This window comes from Fundulus heteroclitus, unplaced genomic scaffold, assembly GCF_011125445.2.
Source record: "Fundulus heteroclitus isolate FHET01 unplaced genomic scaffold, MU-UCD_Fhet_4.1 scaffold_46, whole genome shotgun sequence".
NCBI classification, from domain to species: Eukaryota; Metazoa; Chordata; class Actinopteri; order Cyprinodontiformes; family Fundulidae; genus Fundulus; species Fundulus heteroclitus.
The window spans coordinates 2,869,516-2,890,944 of record NW_023396879.1 but is presented as its reverse complement, the minus strand read 5'-3'; the positions used below and the strand labels follow the sequence as shown (position 1 = coordinate 2,890,944).

The window sequence follows — 21,429 nt, the reverse complement described above, 5'->3', positions numbered from 1 at the left end:
GGAAGTAGAAAAAGAATAAAGCCTTTCCACATTTTTACTTAAAAATCTGAAATGTGCGGTTTGCATTTGCTTTAGGCCCACTGAGACAATACTCTGTACTTTTGGCCGCAGGTCTTCTGGGGTTTGTCTCCGCCTGCTCTGAACGTCTAGAGACTGACATTTCTGCCCATTTTTCTATGTAAAAGGACTCCAGCTCAGTTAGCTTGAATAAGGAACATCTGAGAACACCAGTTCAGGTCTTGCCACAGATTCTCAGTTGGATTCAGGTCTGGACTTTGATTGGGACATTCTGCTCTGACCTGACCCATCCTATAATAACTAGAAGGTGAAGCAAAGGTGTTCCACAGCCTGTAACAGATTTTCCTCTGGAATTGTTCTGGATGTAGCTCCATCCATCTTCCCACAAAGTCGGACCCGCTTCCTTGTCCCTGAGGTGCAGTGTAAGTTTAGAATGTTGGACGCAATGTTCAGTGTTGGTCTCCTCTAACAAGAACAGCTTCTCCCTGTCATACTAGACTTAAGGTTTTGACCCACAAGCCAGAACCACTCTCAGGTAAAGGGAGAAGATTTAGCAGTTTATTAAATGTAAGGTGAATTAGTCTGGATCCACAGGGGCTGATCCAAGCCCAGGGCAAACAGAATTTCCCCCACGGGCTGAGGTGAATTGGTTGAGGGTGAACATTCTCCTGCTAACAGCATGATAAAGTTCTGAGTTACTCACGTCTTCACGGGACATGTTCCTCTGAAAGGCAAAGCTGTTCTGCATTTTTTATCCTCAACCAACGGGCTCATACCAGCCGATGGGGGAGAAGGGGAAATGGGTGCAGAGTACTGGAGCAAGGTACAGAGGCGTGGCTTGATACACGTCTTTTTTTGGTGTACAGACAGCGCTCAGACTGCCCCTAGTGGTGAAATATTGCTTATTGCTCCTTTAAGTTGTGCAGCTGATGATTAACAGGTGGGTGGAGAAACCAGCAGCCAACAGCTGCTTGACTCCGCCCTCTGATCGCCACCAGAAAGAACATGGTTTGTGGCCAACTGCCAACACGGCTTCTTCTGGCTTTTTACCCAATGGTTTCCTTCTTGCCATGCCTCCATTAAGATCAGAGTTATGGAGCATGTGACTAATATTGCTCCCATGGACTAATTCTTCCACCTGAACTGTGCATCTCTGCAGCTCCTCCAGAGCCACCACGGTCCTCCTGCTTCTTTGATCAATGCTCACCTGGTCCAGCCTGTCAGTCCAGGTGGACGTCCATGTCCTGGTAGGTCTGCAGGTGGTCCATCCTCTCTCTAGGTCAGGGTGATGGATTGATGTTCATAGCTTGGGATTTTGTTTTAAACACCAACTTTAAACTGGTACAAAACTTTCTCCCTGACCCGTCTGCTGGGTTCCTTGGTCTCCATGATCCTGGCTGTTCCCTAATGTTCTCTGAAGAACCTCTGTGGCCAGGGTCATGTTTAGCGTTGCGGGGGTCCGCTACTTTGGAGATTTCCAATTTGTTAGATAATCAGCCAACACAATCTGTTCTACAGCTGCAGACCAGTTTAGCATCACAAGGTGAAAACCGGTACACCCCTTCAAGACTATTTTGGATGTGTTATTGTTTGACCACTTCATGAAAGAAAAACCAGGCATCAGAACAGACCAAACTTGGAATAGAAACATAGAAATAACATTTTAAAAGAATGATTTGCTCAGTAAAATCTGTAACTTTAGGATGCTTGATTTTATTAATGCGATTATTCCTCTGGGAAGCTAGGGGGTGCTGTAGCAATCAGTCGCTTGATGGCTTAATCCTAAAGTTATATAAAACACCATTAAATTGACATTAATAATACATAGCACCATCAAACGATGGTGGAGTGAAACGGAAACAGCCCTTATGTTTAAAACTAAACAAATTATATCTTGGAAGCTTATAGCATTATGCTAGTGGTGTCATGGTTTAGTTTTGGTTTGGCTTCTGTTTCCATTAGCTTTCACCTTTCTTCCTCGTTCGGAACCCTGCCTTCTGTTTCTCGTTTAAGGTTAGTCCTGCTACCTGCCTCTGAAAAGCTTTGAACACTGCTGCCCGCCTCTGTGAAGCTGTGGACGTTACTGCCTGTCTCTGCCGTGCTGCGGGTCCGCTACAAGTCTTCCGTCATTCACATCATGCCTGTCTGCCCCTGTCCTCCCGTCTTGGTCTCCGCTCGTCCTGTTCCTGGTGCTGCGCTGCTGGACTCTGAACCTCCACTTCCGTATTAATGGACTCTGGCTTCTTCTCCGTTGTGTAGCAGCGCAGCTTTCCCGTCACCCGGTCAGACTCTCTGCTCTGAACCTGCCAGCCAGCTCCTGCATTCTTCATCTCCGTCTGGTACAAACTCTGGTTCTATATGTCATCACCATCCTCCACTGACAATAAACTCTCTCAAAATCAACTCTGTGTATGCGTGCTGTGTCCGGGTTCATCCAAAGACAAATCTTGACAAGCGGACATTCGGCACTAATTTTAAAAGGCCTTAAAATTAGAGCCTACCTCTATTTTGGTCGTAATCAGCAGACCGGATAACACAAACATTTATATTTCAATGTATAAAACCCTTGTTGAAATAAAGTTTGTTATAACTGTAAAAACACTCGAATTACATCAGCATGGCTTCAAAATAGCTAACGAGAGCTATGCCTGTTAGCTCCATGTGTTTTAAAACTCTGTGAAAACGCGTTACATAAACCATTTTAAATAAACCATTTAACTTTCCCTGTTCAACTGTGCCAAACCTGTCTGTGCCTATGTGTCAGGTCGGTTCACTTTGGGCATCCAGTTGGAAGCAGTTGAAGTAGGGAGGGTGAAGGCTGGTTGTCTGATCAGCTAGCTATGCGGCTAGCCGAAATGTGTCTGTGAGGAGGCGCTCTAGGGTCCTTCATGTGGATCTCAGGCCTGTGAAGGGGGTTGCAGCACGGGGTCTCTGCATTCCTGCTGGATAGTGGCTCGGCTCCCAGGTCAGCTTTCTCCTGCACAGCTTAGACAGACCATCACTGATTTGATTATGATGTTAGTTTCACAGAATGCAGACATACTCAGCTTGGTCGACCCTGCAGAGGCTTGTGAGTCTTTGAGCCCCAAAGACTCACAAGCTGAGCTTTAATCCTGAGCTTTCAAACCAACAACAATAATTTCTTTGTATATTTTTGCATTCTGTCTATATCCACGTTCATACAATTTAAGGCCTGGAAAAAGGTTTTAAATTTCCAGGTCATTCCAGAGTATTACACGTTGCTTGCAACTGGAGCAGGAGCTTAATACCTTTGAAAGAGAACCGTTTAGCACAGCTTCATGTGCTGACGCTGTAACTCCAGGCACTTCATTTGGCAACGTGTTTCAGCCTCAGTTAGTCAAATACAAAGAAAACTAATAAGCATTAAAGTATGGTTTATGGCAGTGGTCGCCGGTGATCATTATGGCTTTGTACCATAATGACAGCGATTTTCCCGACATTGTGAATTACCACTGTCATTCACCAGCAGGTTTTGGTGGGGATGGTTGTGAACTTTAATCTTGTTATGGCTCTGGTGGTCAGACTGATCAACTCCATAAGAGCAAAAGCGCTTCAGCACCGCTTATTCAAAGCGTTATTGGATGTGCTTCATGCCGCGTACGGAGACCTACTCCTCCACCCTGATGTCCGGTGGTTGAGTCGCGGCAAAGTGCTGCAGCGATTTGCTGCCTGAGATAAAGACCTTTTTTGCTGCCTGAGACAGACCTTTCTGGAGACAAGAAATGAGAAGTGTGAGGAGCTGTCAGATGATCAGTGGCTGCTGGACCTGAGGTTTCTGACAGACCTGATGGCAAAACTGAATGCACTGAACAATAAGCTCCAGGGAAAAGACCGACACCTTCCCCACATGATCAGCACAGTGAATGCGTTCTAGACCAAGCTGGCTGTTTGGAACACAAAACGGTAGGCTGACACACTTTTCCAACTTAGAAAAAATGTCACAGGCCATCGGTGACCACGATGCTTTTCACCCTGAGGAGTGTTCACCTGGACAAAGTGGCAGCAGAGTTCAGTCGCTGTTTTGCTGAATTAGACGGCATGGAAGATGTTGCTGCATTCGTCTTAAATCCTTGACCACTGATGTGGAACAGGTGGCAGCCACATTTCAGCAGGTATTTGCTCTGCCTAGTGGGGTTGACGTGGAGATGGTGGATTTGCTAAATGACATTGAGCTGGAAGTAAGATCATGGGACAGTAACTTTTGGGGAATTGTGAGCAGGGAGAAGTTTCCCCTCCTCACCTCGTGCACTAAGAGTGAGTGCCTACTTTGGATCCACTTACCTCTGTCAAATGATGTTTTCACAGATGAAAATAAGTTTGCAGTAGGGCGTATTGTGTCACTTCCTGTTTTCACGGTGTGAACTACGGTCTGTTGCTCCAGACTCTCTCGCTTTTATCTTTAATTTCTTTGCTGTAACATCTGTTTCTAACACATAAGCACTTTTAAAACATTTTCTGTTGCTGCACATCACGTTTGGGAACTCCTCGTGTTTCACGGTTTGCTCTCTTGGCGTGGTAGAAGGGCGCTAGCCTAGCTTTAGCCTAGCCTACCTTTAGCTCCACAATGGCTTCCTCTCCTACTATTACTTCAGCTTCTCCGTCTCTGACTAAGTCTCCCGTTATCTCCTGCTCTCTGTGTCAGATGTTTAGCTATTCCTCTGCCTCCTTTAGTGATAATGGTACATGTAATAAATGTAGTGTTTTTGTAGCTTTGGAGGCGAGGGTGTCAGAATTAGAGTCCCGGCTCCGTGCTATGGAAAGACCAGCTGATAGCCGCCCCTCTGCTAGCGCGGAGCCACATAGACCTAGCGTTAGTTCACTTAGTGGTCCTCCAGAAGCACCCGAGCAGCCGGGTAAGCAGGCTGGCTGGGTGACAGTTCGTAGGAAGCATAGCTCTAGATTTCAGCCCCCAGTTCACCACCAACCCGTCTGCGTTTCTAAACAAATTTTCCCCACTCAGCGACACACCCTCTGAGAAGCCGACCCTGGTGATTGGTAGCTCAATAGTCAGAAACGTGGCACTAGAGACACCAGGGACCATAGTTAAATGCCTGCCAGGGGCCAGAACGGGCGACATAGAATCTTACCTGAAACTGCTGGCTAAGGATAAGCGTAAATACAGTAAGATTGTTATTCATGCTGGCGGTAATGACACCCAGTCACGCCGATCGGAGGTCATTAAAGTTGGTGTTGCTTCGGTGTGTTAGTTTGCTAAAGCAATGACTCCGTAATTTTCTCTGGTCCCCTGCCTGATTTGACCAGTGATGACATGTTTAGCCGCATGTCATCATTCAACCGCTGGTTGTCTAGGTGGTGTCCAGAAAACGACGTGGGCTACATTGATAACTGGAGAACTTTCTGGGGAAAACCTGGTCTGATCCGGAGAGACGGCATCCATCCTACTTTGGATGGTGCAGCTCTTCTTTCTAGAAATCTGGCCGGATTTATTAGTTCTCCTAAATGCTGACAACCCAGGGTCCAGACCAGGAAGCAGAGCCGTAGTTTAACACACCTCTCTGCAGCTTCTGTACTGTTACCCACCCATTATCCTATTGAGACAGTGTCTTTCCCACGTTTATCACAGGATCAGCCCAATCTGAATAAAGTTAATCGATTAACACACCTCCTCTTCCATCAGGTCCTCCACCTTGACACTGTCGACGTGTGGAAGACTGAGGTGAGTCAACCTGCGGAAGGCCTCAGGCCCCGACAACATACCTGGGCAGGTGCTCAAGGAGTGTGCAGGTCAGCTGTCTAGAGTCCTCACAGACATTTTTAACATCTCGCTGGACCAAGCCACAGTGCCAGCATGCTTCAAGTCTGCCTCCATCATTCCGGTGCCAAAGAAACCTCAAGTCACCTGTTTCAACGACTACCGGCCTGTTGCACTGACTCCCATCATGATGAAGTGCTTTGAAAGGCTGGTAAAGGAACACATCGTCTCCAGTCTCCCCCCAACAATCGACCCGTTCCAGTTTGCCTACCGACGGAACCGCTCCCCTGAGGACGCCATCTCCTCCGCTCTTCACCTGAGCCTGGCACACCTGGAGGAGAAGAACACGCACGTGCGGATGCTGTTCCTGGACTTCAGTCCAGCATTTAAAGGTATGCTATGCAACCGGAGTTGATTTTCCAGCGAGGCTCCCCCCAGAGGGTGAAAGTAAAAGTGCACTGTCATAAAGATGCTCAGCTGTTCTGGTTTCTCCGTCAAGCCAGGCGCGGTTGTTTTGAGCTTAGCAGACAGGCGAACGCAACGAAAAGTGGAAAAAACGGCAGTACAAACAATGACTAACACAGTGAAGGTATGAACATCAAACTTCCCGCAGCGCTATCTTGGCCGCGGCGGCCGCCTCGCCAAACTCACGCTTCCGCCTCGCCAACATAAAAAAATAAAAATAATAATAATAATAATAAAACTCGATATGCTTGCATGTTTATTTGACGTTAACACGCGGTTCTTTGTTGTTGCTTTCGCGCGTGCATATAGTGAATGGCAGGGCAAAAACACATGGAGTTCTCGCTGTAAAGCGAGACTTCTGTGTGTGCGGGCCGTGAGCTCTTGCAATTGCAAGTGCGGTATTTCCCCCACAGACCACCAGGGCGGCCGAGAAAACCTTAGTTCGACCTGAAATGACTCATTTAATCATCCAAAACGGTATGGAACACATTAATTAACTGAAAAATTTTGCATAGTATGCCTTTAACACCATCGTCCCACAGCATCTGGTGGGAAAACTAGAACATCTGGGCTTCAGCACACCCCTACGTAACTGGCTGCTAGACTTCCTCACCAACAGACCTCAGTCAGTCCGGGTCATCAGAACACCTCTGATGTCATCACCCTCAGCTCTGATGTCATCACCCTCAGCACGGGCTCCCCTCAGGGCTGCGTCCTGAGCCCCCTGCTGTTCACCCTGATGACTCACGACTGCGTCCCCAGGTTCACCACCAATCACATCGTGAAGTTTGCAGACGACACAACGGTGGTGGGCCTGATCAGAGACGACAACGACCAGGACTACAGAGAGGAGGTGGAGCAGCTGGTGGGTTGGTGCAGAGACAACAGCCTGATCCTGAACGTGGAGAAGACGAAGGAGATCATCGTCGACTTCAGGAAGAACCGGCCTCACCATGCTCCACTGCTCATCAACAGCTCAGCTGTGGAGGTGGTCAGCAGCACCAAGTTCCTGGGGGTGCACATCACGGAGAACCTCACCTGGTCTGTGAACACCACGTCACTGGTGAAGAGGGCACAGAAACGGCTGTACTTCCTGAGGAGGATGAGGAGAGCCCACCTGCCCCCGCCCATCCTCACGACCTTCTACAGAAGCACCATAGAGAGCATTCTGACCAGCTGTCTCTCTGTGTGGTGTAGAGGCTGCAGTGCCTCCGACTGGAAGAACGTGAGGAGAGTGGTGAGGACAGCAGAAGGGATCATCGGGGTTCCTCTTCCCTCCATTAAGGACATTTCATCTCAGCGCTGTGTGTCCCGTAACATCATCAGGGACCCGTCACCCCCCCCCCCCCCCCCCACCATGGACTGTTCACCCTGCTGCCCTCTGGGAAGAGGTTCCTCAGCATCCGCTGCAGGTCCTCCAGGTTCTGCAGAAGCTTTTTCCCTGCTGCCATCAGACTGTTGAACTGCTGTTGAACTGCTGAACAAAACCAATAAACTCTGCACAACATTTGCAGATTTGCACATTTTGCATCATTGCATCTCCATCTAGCATTACAAATGCTGCCGAACTCTTAAATGCATTCTTGCACAAATACCCTTTGCACAATCAAATTCTGTACATACAAATGGTTTTTAAAAATACTCACCTGTACACTGTGACTTCTGCATTGTCTACATTTAAATTTAATTTCACTGCAATTTACAAGCTGTATGCAACGAAATTTCGTTCTGTACGCACTCTGTGCATACAAAATGACAAACGTGTAAGTCTAAGTGATTTATAATGTGATGTGGATAAATGATCTTGCCTCATGTCCGCCTCCCTTAAAATGTAATGAGGAGTGTTGCAGAAACGTATTTTTTTTTAAAAACACACTTACCTGTTGCCAGAAACCTTAAGGTCGCAGAGAGCCTGTCCCTGGGGCTGATGGATTTTCTTAGGTGTGGGTCTCTATTTATTATGTGTGGAGTCACCCTCTCCAGGAGATAAGAAAACTCTTCAACCAACATCCGCAGAAGGTCCCGAAATCCCTTCATATCATCTACCTATTGTTAGATAGGGGTGTCATTAAATACACACACACACACACACACACACACACACACACACACACACACACACACACACACCTAGAACTTTGAATATTTATGTTTAAAACCTTCTGATGCTTTTAAAGCCATAAAAATTACATGCAATCCGTCCGTCCGTCCGTCCGTCCGTTGTCTTCCGCTTATCCGGGGTCGGGTCGCGGGGGTAGCAGCTTCAGTAGGGAGGCCCAGACGTCCCTCTCTCCAGCCACTTGGGCCAGCTCCTCAGGAGGAATCCCAAGGCGTTCCCAGGCCAGCCGGGAGACATAGTCCCTCCAGCGTGTCCTGGGTCTTCCCCTGGGTCTCCTCCCGGTGGGACGTGCCCGGAACACCTCTCCAGGGAGGCGTCCAGGAGGCATCCTGACCAGATGCCCGAGCCACCTCAACTGGCTCCTCTCGACGTGGAGGAGCAGCGGCTCTACTCTGAGTCCTCCCCGGATGACTGAGCTCCTCACCCTATCTCTAAGGGAGAGCCCAGACACACTACGGAGAAAACTCATTTCAGCCGCTTGTATCCGGGATCTCGTTCTTTCGGTCACGACCCAAAGCTCGTGACCATAGATGAGGGTAGGAACGTAGATCGACCGGTAAATCGAGAGCTTCGCCTTTTGGCTCAGCTCTCTCTTCACCACAACGGATCGGTACAGCGCCCGCTTCACAGCAGACGCTGCACCAATCCGCCTGTCCATCTCCCGCTCCATCTTCCCCTCATTCCTGAACAAGACCCCAAGATACTTGAACTCCTCCACTAGGGGCAGGACATCCTCCCCAACCCGGAGAAGGCACTCTACCCTTTTCCGGTTCAAGACCATGGTCTTGGATTTGGAGGCACTGATTTTCATCCCGGCCGCTTCGCACTCGGCTGCGAACCGCTCCAGTGAGAGCTGTAGATCACGCCCTGATGAAGCCAATAGGACCACGTCATCCGCGAATAGCAGAGACGCAATCCTAAGGCCACCAAAGCGGATCCCCTCAACACCTTGGCTGCGCCTAGAAATTCTGTCCATAAAAGTTATGAACAGAATCGGTGACAAAGGGCAGCCTTGGCGGAGTCCAACTCTCACCGGAAACGAGTCCGACTTACTGCCGGCAATGCGGACCAGACTCTGACACCGGTCGTACAGAGACCTGACAGCCCTTATTAAAGGGCCCGGTACTCCATACTCCCGGAGTACCCCCCACAGGATCCCCCGGGGGACACGGTCGAATGCCTTCTCCAGATCCACAAAGCACATGTAGACTGGTTGGGCAAACTCCCATGCCCCCTCAAGAACCCTGCTGAGGGTGTAGAGCTGGTCCAGTGTTCCACGGCCAGGACGAAAACCACACTGCTCTTCCTGAACCCGAGATTCGACTATCCAACGGACCCTCCTTTCCAGAACCCCTGAATAGACCTTACCAGGGAGGCTTAAGAGTGTGATCCCTCTGTAGTTGGAACACACCCTCCGGTCCCCCTTTTTAAATAGGGGGACCACCACCCCAGTCTGCCAATCCAGGGGAACTGCCCCCGATGTCCACGCAATGTTGCAGAGCCGCGTTAACCAACACAGCCCCACAACATCCAGAGCCTTAAGGTACTCAGGGCGAATCTCATCCACCCCCGGGGCCTTGCCACCGAGGAGCTTTTTAACAACCTCGGCAACCTCAGCACCAGAGATGGGAGAACCCGACCCAGAGTCCTCAGGCTCTGCTTCCTCAATGGAAGACGTGTTGGTGGGATTAAGGAGGTCTTCGAAGTATTCCGCCCACCGACGCACGACGTCCCGAGTCGAGGTCAGCAGCACACCACCCCCACTGTAAACAGTGGGGGTGGTGTGCATTACATGCAATGCAAATGAAATTTTATTTTAAAAATTAATCACAAATCCTACTCTAGCATGTTTTTAAATCTAAAACAAATGTAGATGCTATTTTGTGTTTAGACAATCAGTCAAAAATAAAATTCAGGCCGACATCACATCCACACATCTGGTGACAAGGTATGCAATTAATGGCAGTAACAATAGTGGACAGAATTATAACAAAAGCAGGCAGTAGACATAAAACACATTTATTTCTGCATTTGACTGACTGTCATGAACATTGTTGATAAACAAAGCAGAAAAGGCTGGCGTGTCAAATGTGCACGAACGTTTAGCTTACCTCACGTTCTTTCTGTAAAATTGACAGACCGTAGTGGCCACGTTTGCTCAGCCATGTCTTTGTCCAAATACGTCATCGCCTTTTCTTTTTAGGGCTTTCCGCACACAAAATTGCACAAATTGCCAAGGCAGCGAGCTTCGCTCTAATGAGCTTTATATTCAACAGGAGGCATCGATACTTCCGTCTTTTTCCTTCTCCTTCTGTTTACGTTTGGCTTCGTAAACAGAAGCCAAACGTTTTTGGTTTTTTGAAAATGTTTTCAAAAAACATTTTATATGCTTCAGGCTGAGCAGTGGCTCTGTGACCACTCCTACAGTGCTGAGAAAGAAATTCTCAATAAAAATCCCAAAATCTAAAAAAAAAAAAACGAACAAACAAAAAGTAAAAGTGTAGTCAGTGTTGCCAAAATAAGCAGGTTTCCTCCCAATTAGGCTTTTTTTGAACACATTGAGCTGGAACAAAAATAGCTTATGGGAAGATTGTAAAATTGTGGGAAGCTTTTGTTGGGCTTTTAGCTGTCATGTGTTGGAGGTGGCGAGGACATAGGCGGCAATGAGGCAGTGGACAGTGCATGATGTTAAGAGGGATTTTATTGAAAAGCAAACTTACAGGAACACATGCAGCAACAATGCAGGGGAGAACACGGGAGTCAGGAGAACGTAGAATGACCCAACAACAGGGAGACAAACTGAGGGAACTTAAATACACACAGGGGGTAATCAAACACAGTTGGGGCACATCAACTAATTAAGTCAACTCGTGGGATCCTGACACTAACAAAATATATCAAAATAGTTGTCAATGTCTGGCAGAAAACTAAAACCATTTTAATAAATACCATCTCCTTGAACTGTTCCATTTATTTTTGAAATGAGCCGAATCTGTCGAATCTGACATCATCAATGAGTAATAGTTATAATGAATAATATTAATTGTTGTAATAAAACAAGAAAAGAATAATGATTAATCAAGTGTCACTATGAAATTGTATTGGTCAATGTAAACACCCTTAGAGGGGATGAGTTCTACTGATCAACTTAAAAATATTTCATGGCTGTGAATAAGAAATGTTTGAGCTCTGTAAGATAAATTAACTTTATATTAAGGTAGATTTATTACTCATGTTGGGAAGCTAATGATTAACGTTTTTTTTACGGTTGATATATCATGATTGTTAAAGTGATCTTGTGTGTTATTTGGTTGCCTGATTGTACATTTTGTGTGGAGTCCGTATGCACAAAGTTTTTTTTCTTTGCTTCAGCGTGGTTGTGTGCTAATGGCATGTTCTTATGTGTTTAATAGTTCTATGTGTTCAATAGTTCTGTGCTTTTAACATGAGCGAGTTTGAGATTTGGCCTTGCTTTTTTCTTTTAAGTTGGGCAGGTTTTATGCTGGTTTGGGCTGGAAACTAACAGTGGGATAACTTGTAGAGCTGTGTCTTGACTCAAAAGTCCAGTGTAACCAGGATAATTTTTCTATATTAGATTCAGTTTATTTTTTTCCCATTTTTTAGATTTAATTTTATTTATTTTTATCTAAAGGTTTAATTAAAATACTCCTTTCCTTAATTTATTCAACACTAACCAAGTGAGAACAATATTGTTCTTGTGCAGTTCTCACGTCATGTGACAGCTGCACGTCAGCGTCCTAAATTGACAGCTGCGGCTTATATAGCTGCTAATTGCACCTTAGGTAGGAAAATGCTGTGGGACCCTGACATGCAGGTAGGCTTCTGGTCTGTTTCCAAGCGGTTTTCGGATATCTATGGTATATCTTCAATCGTGTGCCTCTGTTAACTTACAGACGGGTGATCAATCAACTGAACGTTGTAAAGATCACGGTTGGTCAAGAGGGAACTGGTGAGTGTTTGCTCGGGAGCTAGCATGCTAGCATTAGCCTCCCCAGCCTGTTTTGGTTATACACCGATCTAAATTGAAATGCTTACCGAAACTACTGTTGTGTAGAAATACTGTTTTGCATAAGTTGCATTTAACTATTATGTAAACTCCGGCAATTCTAAGAAAATGCATGTACATGTAAATTGATTACTTAGGCCTGTTTACACAGGCCAGGTATATTGCAGATCCCCCTGCTCCAGACGTGGCTAAAGGGTCTAGGATACAGCAAAGATTGTCTGGCTTCATGCTGACCAGACTGGCGAGCTAACCATTTAGCGGATCCGGAAATACATCACCTACGTTCTGAGAAACCTCTTCCAAACTGGTTGGAGATTCAGCCCCACAAGTTTTCACTGAAGAAACTGGATTATTATTATTTTTTGTGTTTTCCCTTTCATCATCAACACAGACTGGTTGACTTCCTTGGTTTAAGGAATCCATTTGGACTTTAAAATTGTGGACTAACTTGTATATATTGTAAATATTAATACAACTCACCAATTTTGCACCATCAAACTGTCTGTGTTTTACAATTTGCCACTTCCTCCAGCAGACGAACCTAGTCTTTAAGAAATCACGATCACGTGGGTTGCCCTAGAATGCAACTTGGGTTAAAGCTACACACTTATAAAACATGAGCACTGGTGTCAGGCTGAACACTGAAGTAAAAATTAATACTAGCAGAGGTTCTGTAATTACAGCAGCTATGGGAGAACAAGGATTAGAACAAAGCAGAGTTCCCTTCTACCTGCAGTAACCCAAGTTTCTCCAATTTGGCAGAGTTGTACTGCTTGGTTCTACACCTGGTGCTCCTAGCTGTCCAGCTAACCCTCCTAGCATGAATGTTTACTCCATTTCAAACAGAAATGAATGGCTCTGCGTCCAGCTCGCTCTCCTTTGCTTTGTTGTCTCTTCTTGTTTGGTAATCAGACCGAATATCCATCCCGCTCTACCGACACCGATGGGGACCACAGCCGCAGCGTCTCTGAAGGCTAAGAATGTCTGACCCAGCGACCAGCCACTCTCCAGCTGTGATTGGCTAGCATATTGCCTTCAGTCGGTGACTTGATTGGTTGAATTGTATGATTGACACATCAAAGATAGTACTAATAGAACGTTGGCCACTCCGAGGTTAAAAAAACCCAAAACAAAAAAAAGCTTCCAGTACAGGGAGAGCAAAGCTGGCTCAGCAGGCGGGCATGGCCCCCCAATGCCCGCCTATGCTGCCAGGTCTGCAGTGTAAGAACATATATCGTGAGCACTGACCTTTTAAACCCTGCAGTTTGGCTGTACAGTTTGAGAAGTAAATGAGTACCACGATTGAAAATATCGTACAGTGTATGCCCGGCATTCGACAGCTTACAGATAGCATGGAACTAACGCATGCATGCTGGCAGGCTTAGTGGAGCAAACGGCTTTCGCCATAATGCTCCGCTTGATTTGTGCGTGTAAATAGCTTTTGTTGTAATTCCTGCAGGGAGAATTTCAAATTATGGACACTACAATGGGAAAGTAGGAGAGTAAAGGAAGAACAAGAAGAGAAAGAAAGAGAATAGGTAAAAGAAAGAAGAGATAAAAGGAAGAGAATGATAAAACGTCCTCTGTCTGCTCCATCACCTGGAAAGAGACACAAAAAGAACAGCACAACCAACAGACATAAAGCAACAGATACAATCGAATAACACCTAGATACCATTGCTAAATCATATGTATTATTATTTAAGCTGACATGTGTAATGTGATACTTGAAAAAAGAGAAACTAAATAAATTATAGCCTTTCTGTATATAAGTGAACATTTAATACCTGGGACCCAGCACCTGTGGGAGATTGTGAGAGTGCACTAGTTTAGGTGAAAATTATCCAGAAGAAAATAGCTTGATAGTGATTGTGGAGAACCAAAGGGCCGCCTTCCCCGAGCACAGAGGCAGGGGTCAGGGGACCCATAACCCCGGACTCCCATAGAGGCCCCCAAAACAATGCGCCCAAGAGGGGCCATCACAGGAAATCTGCAACCCCCCCCCCCCCCCCCCCCGAGGAAAGAGGAGAGACGACCCTGAGGAAATCCCCCAGCCACCGCAATACCAATGCCCCCAAGAGCCGTGGGGACGAGCCCGTGGGCTCCGCCGGCAGCCAGCCGCACTGAAGTGGTCCTGGCCATGGGCCCTGAGGGCGCCCCGCCACCGCGGCAGGGGCCCGGGCTGCCCCCCGGGGTGCCAGGCCCCAAGCCCGAGGACCGTCAATGCGCCAGAGGGCCAAGGCGCCTGCCAACGCAGCGGAAGAGGGCAGGACGTGGGGGGATGGGCTCCGCACCTATCGGAGACTTGAGATGTTCTTGGGAGACTTTAACCCCCCCCCCCCAATTTTTTTTATAATCATAATAAAAATAATAGTAAAATATATATATATATATATATATATATATATATATATATATATAATAAATTAATAAGATGGGGGACCCTGGCCAGCCAGCCCGCACGAGCCATCCCAAACCCCACCCCCCCAGGCGAAACCCGCACCGGGAGACTACACGGACCAGGACCGGGACAGGGGGCCGGACACAAGCCCACCAGAACGTCCACCCCCCCCCCCCACCCCGTAGATTTAACCCCTCCCCAACACTAACGTTCAAACAACTCACCATACATTCGACAGTAGACATCCAGGCTGGGTAAGTCACTACTCCCCCTCCCTCCCCTCCCCCCACTAGCAGAATGCCAACCCAAAGAAGGGGAAGAGCATCTGCCCTGAGATGTTAATGACCATGCCCCCCTACCAGCTCAACAGGCCCCGAGGCCCCCAAGCGCACCAGAGGCCCCGTGCAGGGGCAGACACCCGGGCGCACGCCGGCCCAGACCCCAAGCGGCACACCCCCCGGAACCGGAACCCCCGAGGCCCCACCGGGGCCCCCGCCCGAGGGCGGGGCGCCCCAGGGACCCCAGACCCACCCAGGACCCACCCAGAGACAGCACAGCTACCAGGTCAGTAACCCACGTCCGTCACCGCGTAGCTCCCCAAAAGCGCCGCAAGCGGCTGCTGTAGGCCACCCGTAGGCCTCCCAAGCTCCTCCCATATGGGGGCAACAGACCCTGGAGTCAGACCCACCAAGCGCCCCACTCCAAGTGCCCCCAGAGTCCCAGGAACCCCTCCACCCAGCCACTGCGCCCTGCAGGAAGCAACCCACCGCCCCCCATTCCACTAAGTGATGGTGCTAATCAAAGGAGCCCAAAGAGATCGAACAGATGTGGATGCAGATGCTGTCTCAAGATTAATATGATCCAACAAAAGATCTCTATACTGATTGATACTGAGATTCTCCTTACTTTTCCAATTCATGAGGATAGTTTTCTTTGCGATACATAGTGCAGTGAAAACCATGTAAACTATTTTATTCCCCAGAGGGCTTTCCTCAAAATTACCGAGCAAGCAAACTGATGGGGAAGGTGAAATTTTTACAACTCAAGCACTTTGATAAGTCCTTACATATCTGTGTCCAGAACCTCTGGACTGGTGTGCATAACCATAACGCATGAATATAATTATCAGGATGATTGCCTATGCAGTGTGGGCAGATATTAGATTGTGCCAAACCCATCTTGAATATCTTTGTCCTGTGTAATGTACTCTGTGAAGGAATTTTGTATTGTATTAGTTGTAAGTTGGTGTTTCTAGTCAATTTGAAAGTTCTTAGACATGTCTGAGCCCAGAAGTCTTAGTTCAAAGGTGCCTGATAAATCCTCTTCCCATTTTCATAATAGGAAGAGATATTGAATCATCTATTTTAGTCAGTGTCCTGTATGATTTAGACAGTAGTTTGGGGGGGGGGGTTAAATCTAGGAACTCTAATATATTACTTGGAATTTGTAAACCACCTTTAATATGCTTAAATTTTTTCTAATTATAGATTTAAGTTGTTCATATTCCAAAAAATTATTTTTACTAATGCCATAATGCATATTTTGTTTGGAAAAATTGTGTATCTTCTTTGAAAAATGTAATAAATTCTTCATCTTTAAGCAGCGATGTATTAAATCTCCAGCTCTTGTTTTGTGGGGTTATTTTTTTGTTTGTTAGGGTTAAAGTAACAGGAGCATGATCACTAATAGCGATAGGATGAATTACAGCATCTGAAACGTCCGACAGCAGCGAGCTGCTGATTAGGAAATAGTGCAAACGAGAATACGAGTGGTGAACATTTGAAAAAAAAGTATATTGCTTACTATTAGGATGAAGAGAACGCCATGCATCGCAAAGACCAAAATCACTCATGTATTGTTTGACTATATTTAATGACTGCCAACTACGCTGAGACCCTGTTGTATTCAGCCTGTCTATTTCCTCATTTAGACCAAAGTTGAGGTCACCCCCAATAATTAGTGAACAATCCCCGTGTTTTGAAAGTGCATAGAAGAGTTTGTGGAAGAATGAGGGTTCATCAACATTTGGTCCATATACACTAACAATACATAACTTCTGGTTATGAATAAATATTTTAATTATTATGAATCTACCTTTGGGATCAATATTTTTGTCTAATATTTTAAAACTAACGTTTTTGTGGATTAAAATTGCTACTCCTCTCTGTCTAGAGTTATAGCAGGCAGCAAACACATCAGGGAACTCAGGTGAGTTAAGATCACTTACAGTTGTATCTGATTTATGGGTTTCTTGCAATAAGACAACATCTGCCTTTAATCTTGTAAGCTGGTTAGAGATCTTTAGCTGTTTTTCCCTGGTGCCTGCTCCATGCACATTCCATGACACAAACTTTACATTCATCATAGGTGAAAGTGAGAAGTTGAAAAGTGCATGTCTTCAGAAGAATAGTTATACAAAGACCCAGGTAGCATCGTCTGACGTGCTTGTGATTGTCTGGTCAGCAGGAAAGGAGCAGATGAATAATATAAAGAAAGACAGAGAATTAAGAAAGTGCAAAGAGTGAGAAAAGATGAAAGAGAAATAACCATCACCCATGCCTCGTGTACCCAACCGTGACTAGCAACCATACCGTGCAAGCGTCCTCTTGAGCTGTGCGTTTATTTATTTTATCACCGTGTTCCGAACACATTTTTTTTTCCCAAGCGTGACGAGCTATAAATCCACCCTTTGTGCATCTAATAAAGCCAAGGAGTGATCTTCTGATCCCTGAACAACTGACCATTGATATAAAGTTTGTCAACTGCAACGTTAGCTCTGACGCCATCATTAATGTATTTTTTCCTGATTGGAAATAACACTCGCCTACGGTCTAGGATTTCCTTAGGAAACTGGTCATTAACACTGAAATCCGTTCCTCTCAATTCGCGGCCATAGCTTTTAACAAACACTTTTTGTTTATAATGCTCAAATTTGGCTACAATCGGACGAGGGCGGATTTTATCGGGTTTCTTACCTCCAAGCCGGTGAACACGATGAAAGGTGATGTTTTTTACCTGTTCCGCCGGGATTTTCAGCTTCTGCTGGAGAAACTCACGTATAGCAAACTCAGGGTCTTCTTCTTGGCGCTCCGGGATGCCTGCAAAGACGAGGTTGTCTCTCATACTTCGCGACTGTATGTCCAGAATGGATTCTTTCATCTTCTTATTTTCGCCGGTCAGCCGCGTCAACCCCTCGGTAAGCTCCGTGACTTTCCCCCTCAGCGCGTCGTTCTCCGCGGCAACAGAAGCTAGCTGGGCTTGGCTAAATTCGACCGCTTCTCTGAGAGCCTGGAACTCTTTGTGGAGCACCTCTACCAAGGCGAGGCGAGCGTCCAGGCTGGTAAGCTTCTTGTCGATGGACTCCAGGACGTCGCTGTAGCTCCTGTCGGGAGACAGAGTGGAAGTTGAGGCACCGGTAGAGCTAGACCGGGTTCGTTTGAGTGAACATCACGATGTTGTCAAAACACTCGTCCAGGTAGCTCTCCAGGCTCGTCAAGGTCTCTTCTTCCAGTTTGCTCCCTCGTGAAAATGAGACCATTGTTAATGTTTAAACTTTACTTTGTTTAATTTTCAGTTATTGGTTATTACTTACCTGAGTGGATTTAATTTTGAACTACATGTATGCCGCCATTTTACTTACGCACAGCTCACAGCTCTCGCGAGATCATCTCCTCCCCTCAGCCGCGCCCTTTAAACATTCTTAATATGTATCTTTACAACCCATCAAACACATATTACTCACTGCATATTAACACTAGAAGACATTGTCAGGATACAAAATGGGGCTTATATAAGTGAGTACATAGCTTTAAATAAATATAAAACCAAATGACTATGGCACCTGCGGGTCGCCCTGACTCCAGTTTCTTCTCTACTCAGTCTTTTTCACATACTCTAAAACGTAACAAAATACAGGGTTACCTGACAGCTTTATACATTCACATTTAGCTGTGCTTCTTAAAAGTGCATTACAACCCTTTAATATAGTTTTTTACTTAGTACTAACCTGTAAAACTCAGGGAAATGATGAGACAGATGACCAATGATGTTTATCAATGCCTTGCTTCTGACATATTGGAGAAGAATGGCATTTGACCTCACTAGACTGTCTCACGCAGCAATGTGGCATCGGGGTGTAAATACAACTTGAATAGTCATTCCCAGCGTGACTTTTCCTACGTTTTCCTCTCTCTCAAACCAACAAAAACATTTAATGTGATTACACATTATTGTGTCACACACGCTGGGGAGACCACCCACCCATGTATTTGTGTCATTACGTTTGGACTATTGCAACATTGGCCCAAGGACTGAACCCTGTGATATTCCACAAGTGACCCCAGAGTATGAAGATTTATGTTTTTTTTAATACCTTTATTTCTACAGGCAAGTCATTAAGAACAAGTTCTTGTTTACAATGGCGGCCTGACAAGTGGAGTAACCACTTAGGAAAAAGGAAGTAGGGCTAAAATAAATACAAAACAGTAGTAATACATACATAAAATACAATTTAAAACACAACAGACAACCCAAAAATGACTATGTAGAGAAGCAACTGCAAGTGTCTGTGAACAAGGATGATATAATTGTTTTAAAGGATGAAATTGAGATTAGTATATCCAGTTTAAGAATATTTTGCAGAGCGTCCCAGTCACGAGCGGGAGCAGGTTGACTGCCCTTAAAAAGTGGCAGTCACATATACACACACTGTTGTAATTCCTACACCGTTCATCTGATTTGGATGTAAATACCCTCAAATTAAAGCTGAAAGTCTGCAGATAAAGCACATCTTGTTTGTTTCATTTCAAATCCATTGTGGTGGTGTATAGAGCCAGAAAGATTAGAATTGTGTTGATGTCCCAATATTTATGGACCTGACTGTATATACGTGTGTGTGTATGTATGTATGTATGTATGTATGTATGTATGTATGTATGTGTATATATATATATATTGACTTATACATGTATATATTTATATTACTTTGTGTGGAATGTTGTAAAAATATAGATATAAAAATGTTTGTATATCTGGAGTGTGGAACAACAGTAATTTCCCTCTGGGATTATTAAAGTATGTCTGATTCTGATTCTGATTCTCCACAGTCTAAAATGGGTAGAATGGTCATTTGGATAAGAGTAAGTTTCCCAGAATTGGCGAAGCCACATGAACATGAACAAATTGGAATCTGTCTGACAGATAAGATTTAAACCAGCCTAATGCTTTCCCCTTAATCCCTACAGTATGTTCAAGTCTTTGTAGGAGAATATTGTGATCAACTGTATCAAACGCAGCACTGAGATCTAACAGGACAAGTATAGACACAAGTCCATTATCTGAGGCCGTGAGAATATCATTAGTGACCTTCACCAGAGCTGTTTCAGTGCTATGATGAGCTCTGAAGCCTGACTGAAACTCCTCAAGTAGGTCATTGCTTTGTAAATGTTCACATAGTAGATTAGCAACAACTTTCTCAAGAATTTTAAATAAGAAAAGAAGATTAGATATAGGTCTGTAATTTATTAAGTCATCTTGATCAAGAGGGTATGGAAGACATGACAGGCATTTCAGAAAAAAATAGATTAAAACATTTCTGTGTTTTGTTTTTGTTTGTTTGTATTTGTGCTGCCCTGAAAGGCAAATGAAAAAAATATTTTTAAAGGCAAATTTTTCAAGTGTTCACATACTTGATTAGTAACTACTTTCTCAATAATTACTAACCTTCGTAATCACAGTTTTGTGTATTGTTAATATTCCCATTTATATTTAAATCCGTGGCGAATATTTTTAAAAGACCAACTGAAATAAACCCATTTGAATCTGTCCAGACCCTGCAGTTTAACAACAACCAGCTAGTTAACGTGATTAATTTACTATAACTGGCTACATGAAATGCCACCGTTGACCCATTTTAGTGGGGAAACACAGAGAGTGAACGACATTCGATGCTGGAAGTATCAGCGTTTGGAATTATTTGCAGCTGCATGACCCACGTGACTTCTGCATTCCATTTAGAGACGTCGCCACTCTGTTATATCACTGAAGTGAGCCTTTGCTTCTCTGAAACTACTGTTGTGAATTTAATAGCATCCTCAGTTTTTAAAAAAAACTGACTCCATATGTGGTGTTTTATGGTCAAAATTCTCATGACATACATCTCAAAAAACATTTCAGAGCAAGACATAATGTCCATGGTGCAGCCTTGCCTGCTGCACCATGGACATTTTAGGGCACTCTCAGCCTCCCATACAGCTCCAGATCCCATGCTCCACTAATCACCTACACCTGTCAGCCACTAATCAGCCAGCACTCAGCACACCTGTCAGCCTCCCTATTTAAGCTCCCTGCTTTCAGTCCTCCCCTGTCGGTTCGTTCTGTTGGTTACTGTTTACCACTGCTCATGACTGCTCGCCTACCTTTTCTTTGCCAGCCTGATTTCCCTTCGTCTCCAGTCCTGCAAGTATTCACTCAGATGTTCTGCTGTTAATCCTGTCCTGCAAGTATTCAGCTGCCGAACTGCCAGTTCCTGCCATCACCATCCTCCTGCTCCAGCCCGGTACAGACTGTTGGTTTATCCATCCTCCACTATCCACCACCTTCAATAAACTCTCTAAACTAAGCTCTACTTGCTCTACTTGGTTGTGTTCGGGTTCACATAAATCATG

At 45.4% G+C, this 21,429-nt stretch overlaps 1 long non-coding RNA gene across 1 annotated transcript; it reads right to left on the bottom strand.

The window, feature by feature from the left end:
- Positions 1 to 18,209: 18,209 nt before the first annotated feature.
- Positions 18,210 to 18,768, bottom strand: LOC118560600. Its single transcript, XR_004929470.1, has 2 exons — positions 18,357 to 18,768; positions 18,210 to 18,283 (listed from the first exon to the last, which is right to left on the bottom strand). It is a non-coding gene; the product is annotated as an uncharacterized LOC118560600 (long non-coding RNA).
- Between the last annotated feature and the right edge of the window lie 2,661 nt (positions 18,769 to 21,429).